This window comes from Hyaena hyaena, unplaced genomic scaffold (assembly GCF_003009895.1).
Source record: "Hyaena hyaena isolate Hyena2069 unplaced genomic scaffold, ASM300989v1 scaffold_753, whole genome shotgun sequence".
Taxonomy (NCBI): Eukaryota; Metazoa; Chordata; class Mammalia; order Carnivora; family Hyaenidae; genus Hyaena; species Hyaena hyaena.
This window is the reverse complement of record NW_024081387.1, coordinates 819,461-836,745: the sequence shown is the minus strand read 5'-3', so window position 1 is coordinate 836,745 and position 17,285 is coordinate 819,461. Positions and strand designations below refer to the sequence as shown.

At 37.2% G+C, this 17,285-nt stretch overlaps 1 pseudogene; it reads left to right on the top strand.

Annotated features, from left to right (window-relative positions):
* The first annotated feature begins 1,184 nt into the window (after positions 1-1,184).
* On the top strand, positions 1,185-14,287 carry LOC120221123 (annotated as a pseudogene).
* The last annotated feature ends 2,998 nt before the right edge of the window (positions 14,288-17,285 follow it).

Here is a 17,285-nt window from a genome sequence, read left to right as displayed (position 1 = left end):
ACTTTGTGGAGGTTGGGATGTCTGTACCCTAGCCTCTCCCTGTTCGTTGCAGGTAAATCACATCCAAAGGTGGAGGTTTTGGGCAATCTCTAACCAGGAGTTGATATATAGGAACTGATAAGGGTAACCTGGGTCTATGGTAACAACATGCCAGACACGGCCAACCATTGGGACATCTAAGGTTCCCTCGAAGGGCCATCCTACCCCAAAAGTGGGCCATTCCAACTTACATAGGGTCCTTAATTTGCTGGGGTCATCTTAATTCCATAGCTTCCTAAAAACCCCTTCTCAAAGTTCTCAAACATAGTTTCAAGAACTGTGGGTTTGCTCTTTCCCAACCCCATAATGTTCCCATGAGGCTGTGTCCAAAGACAGACAAAGAGATAGGGGTGCCCTCACTAATGAGGAGACCAGTCAGATGCCCATCTGGCCATATCCCGAAGGAGCTTAGGTGATGTTTAGCTGTAGTGGTCTCAGCTCTGTGACTTACAATCAGAAATTATTCCAACACCGCCATAGACTGTATGCCATTCACCACAGAATGGCCCACTCAGACTCCATAGGCTTTTGGAAACCTTAAGGGTGCCCACCCGTGGAGCCACAGAATCAAACTCAGTAGGCAAGCCAGACCAAGTCGCACATTCACACTCACATACACACCAGAGGTTATTACATTCCCTTCCACAGAATTTCTATGGATGAGACCACTGAGGTCTCCAGGAGTGATCAGCTCCCCCTTCCACCACTATGGGTGGGCCAGACAGGACAGATTTACAGATGGGGGCCCCTAAAAGAGAGACCCCTGAAGTCTCTAGAGAGTGATTAGGTCCCCCTTTCACCGCTAAGGGTGGGCCAATGGGGCCCCTGCAGGTTTCCTGTCAGTGAGACCACTGAGGTCTCCAGGAGTGATCAGCTCCCCCTTCCATCACTATGGGTGGGCAGGACAGGGCAGATGTAGGGCTCAGACCTTACCGGTTTCCGACATTGGTTCCAGGTCCTCACTTGCCAAGTCTCCTCGAGTCATGTGGGAACAGCAGAGCAGGGCTGGCCCGAGGCAACCGAGCTGGAGACTGTAGAAATTCAGGCAGGGTGCGCCTTTCCTCCTTCTGTCACCGCCTTGCCTTGGGCCAGTGAGATTGGGTTTCCTGATCAGGAAAATCCAATGGAATCTTGTCTGAATCACGATGGAAGAATCAAGCAGCACTGGGAGATCTTGGAAGGGAGGAGGTTTATTTTACACTGGTGGGCTTAGAGAAAATCATTCTCCAGAGGTCTGAGCACAGAGCATTACGAGAGGGAATGATTTGTAGCCTGTTACTTCCGCATTCCTCATTAATCAGGGACAGGTGTTTCCTATTAGTGTTGTCGGCCATCTTACAACAGATTTTCTCTATCACTAACATTATGGTATTTTTGAATGAGTCAGGTATTTCCTCAATTTCAAAAGTTCTGTATCAAGAGCTATTTTTATTTATTTATATATTTATTTGTTTGTTTATTTATTAATTAAATGTGTATTTATTTTTGAGAGAGGAGGAGAGAGAGAGATAGGAGATAGAATTCAAGCTGGGGAGGTGCAGAGAGAGAGGAGATAGAGAGGGAGACACAGAATCCAAAGCAGGCTCTAGGTTCTGAGCTGTCAGCACAGAGACCAACGCCTGGCTCAAACTCACAGACCGAGAGATCATGACCTGAGCCTAAGTCAGATGCTTAACTGACTGAGCCAGGCAGATAGCCCTCAAGAGCTATTTAAATGACAGAATTTTACTATTAAAAATAATTAGAAAAGACAAGGAATAGGTACAAAGGAAGTTTCTACTAATTAGAAAAACTAGAGGAAGTAGAAAACTATCATGGGAAGGAGAGGAAAAATTTGAATGTGAGAATTGATCTAATATTTTTGTCACCTTAATCTCTGTTAAAAGAGGGTTAATATTCTTGAGACTCCAATAAATTGCTATATGTGTTGAAACCATCAGAGAACATCCAGATACTGCATTTTCCTGCTATGTTCAATACTGATAGAGTTTCAAATTTTAAAATTGTGTCCTGAGAAGATGAAGATATGATCTGTTCATGACATGCAAAAATACTCTCTTGTGATGACTTCAGAAAAGTATAAAGAGATGGGAGGATGCTGTGGGATGTGAAGGGGCCACAGAAGCATCTCAGGACCAGAGGTTAGTGACAGCAAACAGAATCTCCACCCTACTGAGGCCAGCACAATGCTCTGAGTGACAGGTGGGATGAAACATAGCTTGGCACATGCAGGGACATGGAATCAGGCCACAGCAATCTCTTTTCCATGAGAATGTTAAGACCCAGAGGACAGCAACCAGAGTCTTTTAAAGGTACACAACCTACCGTGCTCTAAGGATCAGTTAGGTAAGGAGAAGAGAGCGGGAGAACACTTAGAATAGGGGAAAGGAAAAGAAAACAAAACTCGGTTAAGGAGTTTGGATTTTGAACTTACTGAGAATTTACTTCAAAGTGACTAGTGTGTGTTGGTGGTACAGGTGAACATAGCTGCCTTCCAAAGTGACTGAACTGGCCAGAAGTTGTCTCTTTTATATCTAAAGAACCAAAGTTTACATTTCCCTTGTGAGATCATTTATTCTTTCCTTGTGATTGAATAAAAATGGGGTCTTCAGAACAAAATTATTTAATTTTTTTCTTTCATCTGACATTTGTGACAATTATTAAATATTCAAATGTTCCCACAAAACCACAAAACATGACAATTGCTGTTATGACCAATATATGCAGACAGTAAGTATCTTATGGACAGTAAGTGTTAATAAAGATTTCAAAAGAAAGTTCTCTATGGGATTTCACTTTGAAGGTATGATTTTGGAGGCAGGAATGATATGCATATGCTAAATATACTAACTGTGTCCAGGACAAAGTCTATGGTTTGTGCAAAGCTAAGAGACAAGACATTGAATATTCAGTTGCCAGAGTGCAAATCTGTGAATTCCAGCTTGAGAATTTAAGAGTTCATGTAATTAGAAAGTGAGAATGTTCATATAAGGTTATGGGTAAGGAGTGATGTTTCAAGTCTATTTAGTATATTATTTGAAAAGTCTTTATTATTTCATGCTCCCAAATTTTATACCCAAAAAGTAATTTAAACACTTCAGGAAGATTCATCTATTATGAATAAAAGTGAGTGTATCTCTCATTTTATCCATTTTCAAAAGTATTCATTTTATTTTAAAGAGACAAAATTTCCCTTTGACCTTATGAAGATGAGATCTGAGAGGTTTAGAGGAGGTTATAATTTCTTAAATTGATTTCTTAAAATCAGTAACAGACAAACATATATACTAAGATCAGTCTTTCAGATGACATATATGTATATGTAATCTATATATATACAATGCTATAGAATATATATACACACACACACATACATATAGTGTGTGTGTGTGTGTGTGTGTGTGTACCTAGAACATCATATATGGGAGGGAAACCAGACAGTGAAGTTTTCCCTCCTTCTCTGAGGAGGTTTTCAGATTTAGGTGCCAGTGAGGGACAGGGCAATAAATTGCTTATGGGTCAATACATAAGAATTTGACAACCAGAGTCATTTGAAGAGGAAGGATGTCTCACAGAGCATTACTACTCTATTGTTATCTATCTGAATATATAGATATGATCAGCAAAACGTTATATAATCATGAGGGAGTTTGGCTAACCCATCAAAGAATGACAAACATGAATCATTGAAAGAAATGTGACTAGTGTCATACTGACACTGCAAAATATATATCTGAGCATTAGAAATTCAGGTTATTCCGGGGGCGCCTGGGTGGCTCAGTTGGTTAAGCGTCCGACTTTGGCTCAGGTCATGATCTCACAGTTCATGGGTTGAAGCCCCGCGTCGGGCTCTGTGCTGACAGCTAGCTCATAGCCTGGAGCCTGTTTCAGATTCTGTGTCTCCCTCTCTCTCTGACCCTCCCCCGTCATGCTTGCTCGTTCTCTCTCTCTCTCTCAGAAATAAATAAAACATTAAAAAAAAAGAACTTCAGGTTATTCCATCTCCTAGTGACATATCTACTCTAGGAAGAAGAGAATTAAACAAACTATAGCTAATTGGCTTTGAGTACTTCTGATCCCATTGATGAGACCATTTTTATATAATATAGCCTCATAACAGCTCCCTATCCAGACAAACCTGGGTGCTATCTCTTATGTACTTGCTCTCTAAACCTGAGAAAACTGTTTTCTTAGCCCCTCTGTTTGATTCATCTGTGGAATGGTAACATTGGCAACAATACATCTTCTGAACTTGCATTGGCATCTGTACACTGATTACCCTGATATAATGGTTCAAAAGCACTCAAAGAGATAGCTGCTATTATTACTATTATTATTATTACTTTTTTAAAAAAATGTGCTAAACAAGCTAACATGAGTAATACAAGGAATAAAATTCATTATTCTTTAAAAAATAAATAAATTGGCATCCAGTTTTCTATTTCACTCCTGGATGCAACTTCATCAGACAGAATTTTCAGTTCCACATACTATGTTCACAGACTAATCATTTATTTAAAAAAATAATGAATCCGACTGTGATATTAGAAATTGTACCACAGTCAAAGATTACACTAGCAAGTAAAAATCTTTCATCTAAATGAATGCATTATTTGACTTTTAGAAGATAACTGAATTTTTAAGGATTAATCACTTAAATTCTTTTAATGTTTATTTATTTTTGAGAGAGAGACAGAGTGTGAGTGGGGGAGGAGCAGAGAGATAGGGAGGCACAGAATCCAAAGCAGGCTCCAGGCTCTGAGCCTTTAGCACAGAGCCCAAGGTGGGGCTCCAACTCACAAACTGCAAGATCATGACCTGAACTTCAACCAACCGAGCCATGCAGGTACCTCAAGGATCAACCACTTTTGAATGAGAGGCTGTTAGTCCTCTGTGAAACCACAAATAGATTCTAATTCTGACTTGCACATTCCACACTGAGAATATATTATGGATATGAAGTAATTTGCTGCAGGAATGCTGATGAGCATAGAGGTTTTTGTTTAGAAATTTTGTCTATTTTATCTTGGCATATAAATATAAAGTTTTGTTTATTTATTTTGAGAAAGAGCACGAACAGGGGAGGGGCAGAAAGAAGGAGAGAGAGAGAATCGAAAGCAGACTCTGCAATGTCAGCACAGAGCTCAACATGGGGCTGGATCTCAAGAATTTTGAGATCATGACCTGAGCCAAAATCAAGCATCAGATGCTTTACTGAATCAGCAACCCAGGTGCCCCTAGCATAATCCTTATCTTATTTTGTTGAAAGAATAACTCTATGTTCTCATTTTGAAGTTGATAGAAAAAATCCAAAATGTGAGGATGATAAATAATAATAATTAGAGAAATTATTTTCTACAATGAACCTAATTCCAACTCATGGCCTCATTAGCACTGTAATTTGTCATGTCTAGAAAATTCTGCTACAGTTGGCCATGCAAACCTAGTGAAAATAATCATAATTTATACATGGCAATGGCTACTGGAAAGTCATACATGAGTTAGTAAGAGTAATAGATTATTTAAATCCTCACCACCACAATGACAGAGCATGAAAAAGAATCAGTGAAACATACAAAGCTTTTTAAAAAACTAACTTATTTCACTGCGGCAACAGTGAAAACAGTGAAATAAATATTCTTTAAAACAGTGTACAATTACATAAATCCTCCATTGTGGTTCACATGATCCCAGACAGCAAGAGATTTTATGCTTTTTTTCAAATTGAATAGAATAAGAATGTATTAGATCACATTTTTTCATGTTCCTTAGGCCAATATATATTTTTTAATCTAAGCCTGCTTAATCACATATTCACTTCCTGGAATTAAATCTTGAAACAGAAACATGTAAAGATGAAAAAAATATTTAGACCCCTTTATATTCAGCTATAATACCATAGCCAGACAATTTCTTTTATGGAAGCCATTTCTATAATTTCTGCTTCCTAGCTTTCTGAAGTTGATTTTGCTTTAATTTTTCTCCAGCCTTTATGTTAATTCTGTGAGGTCCCAATATCCTTCTCATAAAGTCATTTTGCAGAAGTTGTTTTTACCCCCTTCCAAAAGCTTGTTTCTGTAGCTAGAACATTAAGACAATGAGAGAGAATTTTCATTACCCCAGAATCGGCAACAAACACAAACAAGTGAAAATAAAGTATCTGGGGGTGCCTGCGTGGCTCAGTCGGTTGAGTGTCCAACTTGGGCTCAGGTTATGATCTCTCTGTTCGTGGGTTCGAGCCCCGCGTTGGGCTTTGTGCTGACAGCTAGTTCAGAGCCTGGAGCCTGTGTCAGATTCTGTGTCTCCCTCTCTCTCTGACCCTCCCCCCGTCATGCTGTCTCTCTCTCTCAGAAATATATTTAATTTTTTTTTTAATTTTTTTTAAAAAAAGAAAATAAAGTGTCCATAAGAAATCACATTATAAAGAGATCAATGAACATTTTGCATTACACATTTTCCTCTGGATTTACTTAAAAACAAACTGTCATTCTATGGTCAACCAAACTCCACTGCTTATGCTTTATGGGTGTTTTTAAGAGAAGTGGAGAGGAAAGAACAACAAAAGTTGTCAGTGTCCTTGACCTGTGCCCAGATCAAATTTCATGACCAAAAAATCTTCTACATTTTTGGTGGTCCCCTCAACTTTACAAAGTAACATAAAAGGGTACTAAAAAAGTATCATTCATGGAGATTAAGGATCTATTTTCATAGCCCCACATGAGGAAGCAAAAAAGTTTAAGATTAAGAGAAAAGTAAGAATATAAAATCAACACCTCACTTGGAATTGCAGTTTTGGTAAGGATAGCAATAAAGGCAACTACTATTCTTGAAATGGGTCATAAATGATGCCAGGAACCAGGGCAGGTCCAAATGCTACTTTCAAGAGGAAAAGCAATGTCATCATCTCTGCTGAGATAATCACATTAGAACAGATCTGAGAAGGACCACAGCAATTGTTCTGCAGCCCATCCCAAGCATGTGATAAGTTGTATAACATATCTTCTCTTTTCCCTATTCTTTCTTCCCCAAACAAGGAAAATCTAGTCCAAAGGAGGGGAGACACTGCCTCAGACTCAGGCCCTAAACACACTTACAAACCAAGGTAGTGGTAGGCATGAAATGAAGAATAAAAGTACACTCACTCTTTAAAGTCCCCAAAGCCTGGGGCACTTCAGTCAGTAGAGCATGTGACTCTTGATCAGGGGGTGTCATGAATTTGAGCCCCACATTGGGTGGAGAGTTTACCTAGAAAACATAAATGGAGACTTTACTGAGAAAAAAATAAATAAGATGTAAAATCCCCTGGGATGCCTGGGTAGCTTACTTGGTTGAGCATCTAACTCTTAATTTCTGCTCGGGTCATAATCCCAGGATTGTGGGATTGAGCCCTTCATCAGGCTCCGTCCTAAAAATGGAGCCAGATTAATATTTCTGCCTCTCCCCCTCTCCCTTGCTCATGTGCTCTCTCTCACTCTCTCTCTCTCTCAATCTAAAAGAAGGAAAAAAAAGTAAAATCGTCAAAGCCCAATAGCAATAGAGAAGAGTTAGAAAGAGAACTTTAAATTTGCTATGAGATTGGAGTTTTGGATTTTAATACAATAAAGTAAAGATATAAGTATAGGCTCTTCCTGGAATATTTTTAAGGAGCAGAGTAAAAGGATTCAACAAGACACAGTTGAGCAGTAAAAATTGCTTGGAAAGTTATACACCACTTTAATAGAATCCCAACAGATATACTCTTTTGACAGTCATTCAGGCCACAGAATGATCTTTCTTAAAAAAAAAAAAAAAAAAAATCATCATTTGTTTATGTTGCCTACAGGACAAGCACAATGTTCTTTAAAATTTCTTAACCTGACCTGTCTACACTTACAATATATATCCTAAGATCCATTGTACAACTTTTTATTTGCCTTACACATGCATTTCTTTGAACATAGTAGATATAAATTATAAATCTAAAAAAAAAAAAAAAGATTCCACCTTGGTTAAAATTGAAGTATTCTGTAAGTCATATTGGTATTTGAAGTCTTAAAAAGAAAGAATCTTGCTGATATAATTACTTTGAATCCTTAATGTACTGAGTTGATAAGATAAAAAAGGCATTGCTAAAGTTGTGAGAAGCAAAAAAAAAAAAGACATATTCAGTTCACATCTACAAGGCTTGATCTCTTTTATAGTTTACCAAGAAAGATACAGAATCTTTATGATATTTGAAATATTTCCCTGGAATATAATCTTCAGAATCAATTCATGTGACTGTAAATACCTAAGATAATCTCTGGAATATATATTACATAATGTACCGATAGAGTAGGTATACTGTAGGGAATTAAATACATTGTAAGTAAAAATCACCATATTTATTTTGGTCATCTCACAATTATATGAAACTTTCAAGTTCTTCTATAGGCCGGAAAGTTCCAGAATTTCCAGGTACTTAATTATTCACTTCAGATTTACCAATAATCAAATGTTCCTACCAGATAATTATGACTAAAATATATAAATCCTGATTAAATTAACATATGGTATAACCTCCCTACCCAACTCTCATTTCCTAACAAACTACAAACTCCAAGTAACCTACAATACTGTATTGGTCAGAGCAGGTATAGCACATCTATATCAACAAATCCTTTATGGAAAAATAGAATAAGTAAAACAAAACAAAATAATTGCATGAAGAGTCATGCCATTTAGGTAGTTAAGGCCTAAATGTATACACATGTATGAATCTTTCCCACTTATTACATCTTATGAACATATAAATGTATGTATGTATAACACATACAAGTATATACACTTTCACACAATTTTCTTGATTTTGTGAAAATATCAAAAGCTATTTTGTTTGAATATTCCAAAATATGCTTAATTTGGCCTATAATATATATGCCATATAATAAAAAGTATATTTATTATAGTTGGCTATAATTTTTAAGAGTTTTATTTATATTCTTAAATAAACATAGATCATCATCTAAGAGAAAAAAAAAACCCTAAAATACTAAACTTATTCACAAGAGTCTCAACATCACAACCTTGTTTTTCTTTCCACTGTCTTTCCTAATATTGACTATGAGCTATTATCTGATTACATCACACACACACGCACAAATGTTTTCTTAAAAGTTTAGTGTATCAACCAGTGGTTTCTGGTTTCAAATAATTTCCTAGTAAACTGAACTACTGTGACCTTTAAAAAATATATTTAATATATTTAATATCATGTTAACCCATAGAGACTCTGCCCTATAGTTTTTATTGTTAAACAATCTTGTTAAATCTTGCTGCATCATTCAAAACCAGAGATTTAATAAATACTAGATAGAAATTTGTGAATGTTTTGGTTCTGTTTACTGGATTTTAAACAGTGAATAGCCTTCATAGCAAATATTCATGGCAAATATTGAGCAGGGAAATATTGCTATTTCTAACCTTTCAAAACATAGAAATGGAAAGACATAAATGCCAAAGTAAAATGAAGATTTTTATTAAATTGAACAGGAGAAAAGGAAGAATTCATTTGTATTTAATGCTACCTAATAAGGAAATTACCTTCTGGGTTTGATCTTTGTTTTTAAAGTATATTTAATTGTAGTTAGATTACAGCTAACTAATATATCACTGGAATTAATTATCCACGAATTATTTAAGAGGATTAACAGGCTAGGGAAATATAAATGTATTTCCATAATCAAGCTGAATTAAAGGTAAATGGTAAAGGAAAATGAAATATCCAGGACAGTAACACGTGGATCACAAATAGTAAGAATATTAGCAACTGTGCACACATAGAGAAAAAAGGTTCTCAGGAGGATATACATGTATACACCCTGGCAACAGGAGAATTGGAACTCAGGCTTTGCTCCCTTCTCTGACCCTCTGCCCTTTCATCTATATAGGGATATGGCAGATCTGCATGTTCCTGTCTGAACATATTACATGCAGTGTTGTAGAAAGATACTTGGTCTTCATCTCCGGTTTGTAGCACACAACTCCTAAAACCATTGAAATTTTTCAAGTGATTGGATGATAGGAGACTTTTTGTTCTAATGAGGTGGGCCTCAGATAGGTGGCGCCCTTAAACAGTTTCAGGATGGGGGCTGCTCTCAAGAAAGATGAAGGCATGACTAAAGAGTTGGGTCTTTCAGCCCTTCCTCTGACCTCCAGAGAGAAGAGAGGAATTAGGTTTTGGAAGTTTTGTTAATCATCGGTCACCAATGATTCTATCAAGCATGGTTAAGTAATGAAACCTCCTTTAAAAAATTAATAATAACAACAGGGTTCAGAGACCTTCTGAGTGGTGAACACATCAAGACGCTGGAAGAGTGGCATACCTGGAGAGGGCATAGAAGATACCTGCATCCCCTGCTACATTGTCCTGAATACCATCACTTCCATATTACTATTCCTAACTTGTAACCTTTGTAATAAAGCAATAAATGTGTGTTTCATTGTGTTCTATGAGTCTTTCTAGTAAATTATGGAACAAGGGAAGGGGTTATAGGAACCTTCAATTTGTAGTCAGCAGAGAAGTTTTGTAGCATTTGTAGCCAGGATCTGGAAGTGAGAGCAGTCGTATGGGACTGAACCTTTTGACATATAGGGTCTGACTCTAACTCTGGGTACTTAGTGTCAGAATTGAACTGAATAGAATTGTTGGATACTAAGTGTCAGAGAATCAGGGAATTCAAGAATTGATGAATAGGTGGTTAGTGTAAAAAAATACCCCAAACTGAGTTTTATACTAAGGAAAATAGTTTACATTTTTCTGGACTATTCAATCACAGAAAGCAACTGTCAGAATACACAGGAGGCACACTTCACTATCACCACCTACATATTTCAGAATACACATGAAGAGGAAGGAGATTTGAATTTTAGGGGTTCGTTTTCCTCTTTGAACCAGTCATTTTATTGGAAGATTTCCATGAGAGAACTAATTTTAATCCTTTCAATAATACCAAGTTGTATTTTATTATATTTTATTATGTGGGGGAATTAAACACGAGATCCACAAAAACTGAGGAAATATATAACCAAGCATAATGTAGTTGTGATTTGGACTTGGATATGTCTAATGACAGTGTAGTAAAATATTGTGTGTGGTAAGATAGTGGAACATCAATCCCATCATCCCCCCTTCTGCCTCAGAAATTGTCCTAAGTCACAGAATATTGAAAAGCATTCCTTTATCTATAAAACTCATTTACTCGTAGTCATAAATATCCTTACCCGCTATCCATCATTTGAAACGGGGATCTAATTTGATATACCCAGGGGTAAAAAAAAAAAAAAAAAAGCCATTATTCATTTTAAATAAAGGACAAAAATAGTACAGAGAGACCCTATACCACAGACCCAAGGAAGGTGTGTTAGTTTCAGCTTCAGTGGAGGAGCCTAACTGTAGATTGTAGTGTGTGTGTTGTGTCAGTCAGATAGGAGATGTATTTGTATGAATTTACACTCCTTCATAACATTCCTTCATCACTTTAGCATTTCCAGAGAGAGGCATCTTGATTATGACCAAATTAAATTATACCATTGAGTAGTCAAATGGGTAGGGAGACTCCTGACTTAAATATACTATTTGTCAACTCTGGTACTAATGTCTAATGACTACGACAATCATCTGCCTTGGGAAACAACTGAGAAGTTCCAAAAGATTAATAATTCAAGATTTATCTTCATTTATGCCATAATCCCTTTCTCTGCTTCTTTGCATATAACTCACTCTTACTTACCTGGTCCCTTGATGTATATTTTCTTATAAATAGCACAAGTGATTAAGCTTTAAGGTGAATATCTATGCTATTTGTTGTATGTATTTCAGGAGAATTATAGTCTGGCTGTCTTTTAAAATGTAATTTTGATTGAATTGCAGCTTATTTTGTTCCTTGGTATTTTCCTTTCAAGTCTGAATTTTCCATACTTTTGCCTTTTTCACCTCATCAGTCGTTTAGAGCATAGTCAATAAGGCAACTCTAGACAAAGAACATCACGGAAACCCTACATAGGTTCTGGAGAGTTTTCTTCTCTGTATCTCAGGCATCTATCAAATGTGGAACCATCTTGTAATGATGTGCCACTCATCTTAATAGAGTCACTAGTGTTGTAAATAAAAATGCCAAATTAAACTGTTTTTTTACTCTTGTAACCAACTAGTAACTAAGCACTAAGTATATACTTTTATATTTAGTGCTATATTTTAAAAATTTAACGAATGTACAGAGATCATTTAAAAATGAATAAAGGCAAACAGTACACACACTAAGGATATAGTCAACATTAATCTTATCAAAGAATTGTTTATCAAAACAACCTCTTTTAACCTCTTAATAAGTTAACAATATTAAAATAAAAAAACACTAGCAATAATTATAGTACCCACTGCAAAAAGCTGTAATAAAATTGAAGAGTAGATATAGTACTATTGATATTGTAAAGTTGCATAAACTTTTCAAAAAGCAACAAAGGACTATATGGCAATAGTCAGAAAAACATTTCCCTGTGCATTTTATTATATGCTTGTAACTCAATAGAACTCAAAATAGTTAATGCATAGAGAGGTTCATAAACGCATTTAATCTATTGTTAAAAGGGAAGAAAAATGACGGGAAGCAGCTGAACTACACAGTGTATACTACTACTACAACATCAATATGTAGTCATCAAAAAGGGACTAAAGGAACCATTTTGGAAATATGTTTTAAATGTTACAAAATAGGGGTGCCTGGGTGCTTCAGTTGGTTACGCGTCTGACTTCAGCTCAGGTCATGTTCTAGAGGTTGGTGGACACGTGTCAAGCTCTGTGCTGACAGCTCAGAGGCTGAAGCCTGCTTCAGATTCTGTGTCTCCCTCTCTCTCCCTGACCGCCCCCCCCCCCCACTGCTTGTGCTCTGTCTCTCTCAAAAATAAAATACACACTAAAATTTTTTTTTCTTAATATTACAAAATAACTCTTGGTTCATTGCCAGTGCCTGCATGACTCACTTCTCCTGGCCTCTCTTCTTCCAGCCAGAGCCTAGGAGACCAGAGCAGGGACCAGGATCTGATGCAAGTTCATTACCCTCAATTACCACAACCCTGATGGTTTCAACTGTAGCAATGAAATAAAATTTAGAAAATTTACTCTCTTTAAGACCAGAATATCATACACTACAAGAGTAAAAACAGAGGTAATTTAAGAAACATCCACAGCAGTAGTGACTGGCTCAATTTCTTTTTTTTTTTTTTTTTTACGTTTATTCATGTATTTTGAGAGAGAGACTGTGTGAGTGAGGGATCGCATATGCACATGAAAAAAGGAGGGACACAAAGGGAGAGGGAGAATTCCAAGCAGGCTTCATGCTATCAGTACAGAGCACAATGTGGGGCTGGAACTAACAAACCCTGAGCCAAAATCAAAAGTCCAATGCTTGGGGCGCCCGGGTGGCTTAGTTGGTTAAGCGTCCGACTTTCGCTTAGGTCATGATCTCGCGGTTCATGGGTTCGAGCTCCGCGTCGGGCTCTGTGCTGACTGCCAGCTCAGAGCCTGGAGCCTGTTTCAGTCTGTGACTCCCTCTCTCTCTGACCCTCCCCTTCTCACGCTGTCTCTCTCTCTCTCCTAGAAATAAATAAAACATTAAAAAAAAAAAAAGTCCAATGCTTAATCAACTGAGGCACCTAGGCACCCCTGGCCCAAGTTCTTTAAAAGTATTGCAGAGATGTTAACTATCTTTTCAAGATTCAAGATCAACAGGAAGTAATTGACAGGCTTCTTGGTTTAGCTGTTAGACTTGAATGTGGAGACAATGCTGAAAATACAAGGACTTAGTGCCTGTTAATATAAAAAATGCTGACAGTTTAGGTAAAAATGCAGAGCTATTGATCAATTCGGATGTAAATAATCCCAATTTTAAGCCTGGTGTAATGGCTTTGGCTAACCTTCAGATTCACTGCCATGATGATTACCTGGTAATACTTAAGGCAATTCACATTTCCATCTAGGAGTACCTGACACAAGATGCGGTTGCTAAAACAAATCAAAGAAAATAAGACTTGCCTGTTGTTTTAGACAAACACATTCTTGTTTTTGACAGAGGAGATGCAGTCCTTAATGAAGCTGCTCAAAAATCTGTGATTGTTCCATTTGGAAGAGGTCAGGGTGCTACAGACAAAAATTAATGAAGCCATAGTAGCTGTTCAGGCAATTATTGCTGATCCAAAGACAGGTCATAGATTGGGAAAAGTTGGAAGATGAACATTTTAGGATTTCAGCTTCTCACCTACTTAGCATAACTGGGAAGCATGTACGCTCTGGCATGTGTTTGGAAATCAAATGTTACATATTCAAAAGAAGAATCTTAGAAAATTGACCTTGTTCTAGACATTTACCACCATTGTCTTTTTTTTAAAATAAAGTTCAGGAAAGTGGAAAAAATATGTTACAAAATAGTAGGGTATATACATATACACATAATATAGCATATATAAATAAAAGAATGTAATTATACAATGTTGCATCTATAGAGGCTTTCTAAGAAGCAGACACTGTTCTGAGCCCTTTACATAGATTATCACAATTAATCCTTACAACATGTCATGGATGTCGATAATATTTTGTCCCTATTTATCACTTGCTACCTATTGTAGCTGCTACTGTCAGGATCCAAACTAATCCAATATCATTTTCACAACAGCTGGGTACTTTATGGTGGAAATTGGTGACTTCTTATGATTATATTTCTCTATCAACACAAATTCACTACCATATGGTACATTTTAATGAGATTTATTTATCAGCCTGAATTTTGTTGCACACGGAGACATTTATCGGTGAGAAGGTATACACACGTATGCAAATGTGTATGCACAGAAGTTCTACATACTCTTTTGGTAAAGCAGGTGAAATCTCAGTTTTCTTTCTTACAGAACACTGAAAAGTCCTGTGAATAGTCCTTCCAGGTGGTGCAACAACACTGTAATGGCAAGTTTAGCAAATCTCCTGGTCTTATCAGGGAGCAATTATCTCTACGGTATCAACTTTGAGCTCAAAGCTAAGAGCTCCACTCTCGGACACAGGGAATTATTTGGATTTTTTTGGCAAATTGTCTATAGAATCTTCATAAACAATCCACATACCTTGTCTACCAGAAATTTCTCCACAGAAAATTATTTTTAATGTCATTTAGTAATTAAGAAAAAGTCAATTTAAGACTATTTAGTCCAAATGGAAGACTTTTAGTAGGTCACCCTGGAAAATGCATAACTGATTAAAGAGCTTCAAATATTAAGTAATTGTCCTGAAGAACAGATTGGAGCTAATATATACATATATATTGCACAACTTATACTAAAGTGTTTTTATTTATGTATTTTTAAAATGTTTTTATTTATTTCTGAGAGAGAGAGAGAGACAGCGTGAGCAGGGGAGGGTCAGAGAGAGAGGGAGACACAGAATTTGAAACAGGCTCTAGGCTCTGAGCTAGCTGTCAGCACAGAGCCCGATGCGGGGCTCGAACACACAAACCGTGAGGTCATGACCTGAGCCGAAGTCGGTCATTTAACCAACTAAGCCACCCAGGCGCCCCCTAAAGCATTTTTAAAGCTACACTTTGAAATCTGACTTACTAATTATTTTGATTTATAATTAATAATCAGCATGTACTAAACATAATTATAAACCAAATCCTAGGTTGTTGTAGCATGGAAGAGACAGTGTACCTATAACACAGAAAGTAATAGAATAAATCATTATTTCACAGTTTATGATACTTATAAATCCCTGCTAAAAGTCTTTTATTGCAACTCTAACTCTGGGGAACTGTGGATGAGACACTCTAGGTGACAACTATAGGTATTTTTAAAGAAAATTCTCCTAAGTTTCAGCCTTACACAAAACTGTACAGCATCTCATATAGGCCAGAATAAGTAGAACTATACATATACTTGATGAGCTGTTACAAAGAGATTGGAGTTGAGGCTACATTACAAAAAAAAAAAAAAAATAGCCATTTCACAGTAAAGTGATGTAAGAGCCAGACAAGTAATGGATGACTTGGACATAGGGTAAGTTTAGATAGAAGATTCTGGATGTTATCACCTCCTAGCCATTTGCCTTTGCTATATTACATAGGGTTTCACCAATTTTCTCATGAGGAAGCATCGTATACTAACTCTCTCATGAGGAACATACATAAAATACATGTTTGCATTGACTGTAGTAAAATGTGGATCAGCTATTCTCATGGTCCTTTACAGAGATTTTACATAGTGTTATGTCAAAAAATCTATTCTGTATTTGAAAGATATATGTTGAAATCACTAATCATTATGGGCTAGATGGGTGATGGGTATTTAGGAGAGCACTTGTTATGATGAGCACTGGATGTTGTTGTATGTAAGTGGTGTATCACTGAATTCTACTCCTGAAACCAATATTGCCCTGTATGTTAACTAACTATAATTTAAATAAAAAAGTGAAAGAAAAAAATTGCTGTTCATTAAAGGTATCAGCATTCTAGGGTCTCCAGAGAGGGACAGAACAGTAAGTGTGTACTCCTTGTACAATGTTGTTTTATCAACCTTTTTCTACTTTGGCTCTTTCTATTCATGTCCACTCTTCTCCACTCTCCTTTCTAGAGTTTTAGATTCCTCATCTCATTCCCACTGAGTGGAGGTATTAATTAGGTATTATAAAAACCCGAGTTATCTATGTGAAATATTGCAAATTCAATACACCTCTAAGCCCTGTCCCTTTCTTTACAAGACTCTGCGAGGGAAGGGAGCCTGGGTGGCTTTGTCGGTTAAGCGTCCGACTTTCGCTTAGGTCATGATCTCGCGGTTCGTGGGTTCGAGCCCCACGTCGGGCTCTGTGCTGACTGCCAGCTCAGAGCTTGGAGCCTGTTTCAGTCTGTGACTCCCTCTCTCTCTGACCCTCCCCTGCTCACACTGTCTCTCTCTCTCTCCTAGAAATAAATAAAAATAAATAAATAAAACATTAAAAGAGGTTTAAAAAAAAAAAAGACTCTGCGAGGGAAAGCAGCCATCCTGGATGGCCCTCAGCTGTCAGGACACCACGGCCCATAGCCTTAGCCTCACCAGCCTCCGTGGCTTCATCTTCTACCTGCTTGCCTCCATCCTGCTCTTCCGGCTCTTAATTCTCAAAGCAGGAAGGAGGTAGAACAAATATTTTAAATCACAAAAACCTGTCTTGAGGTCTCACTGGAGGCCTCTTCACCTATGCCGTGGTTTGGACA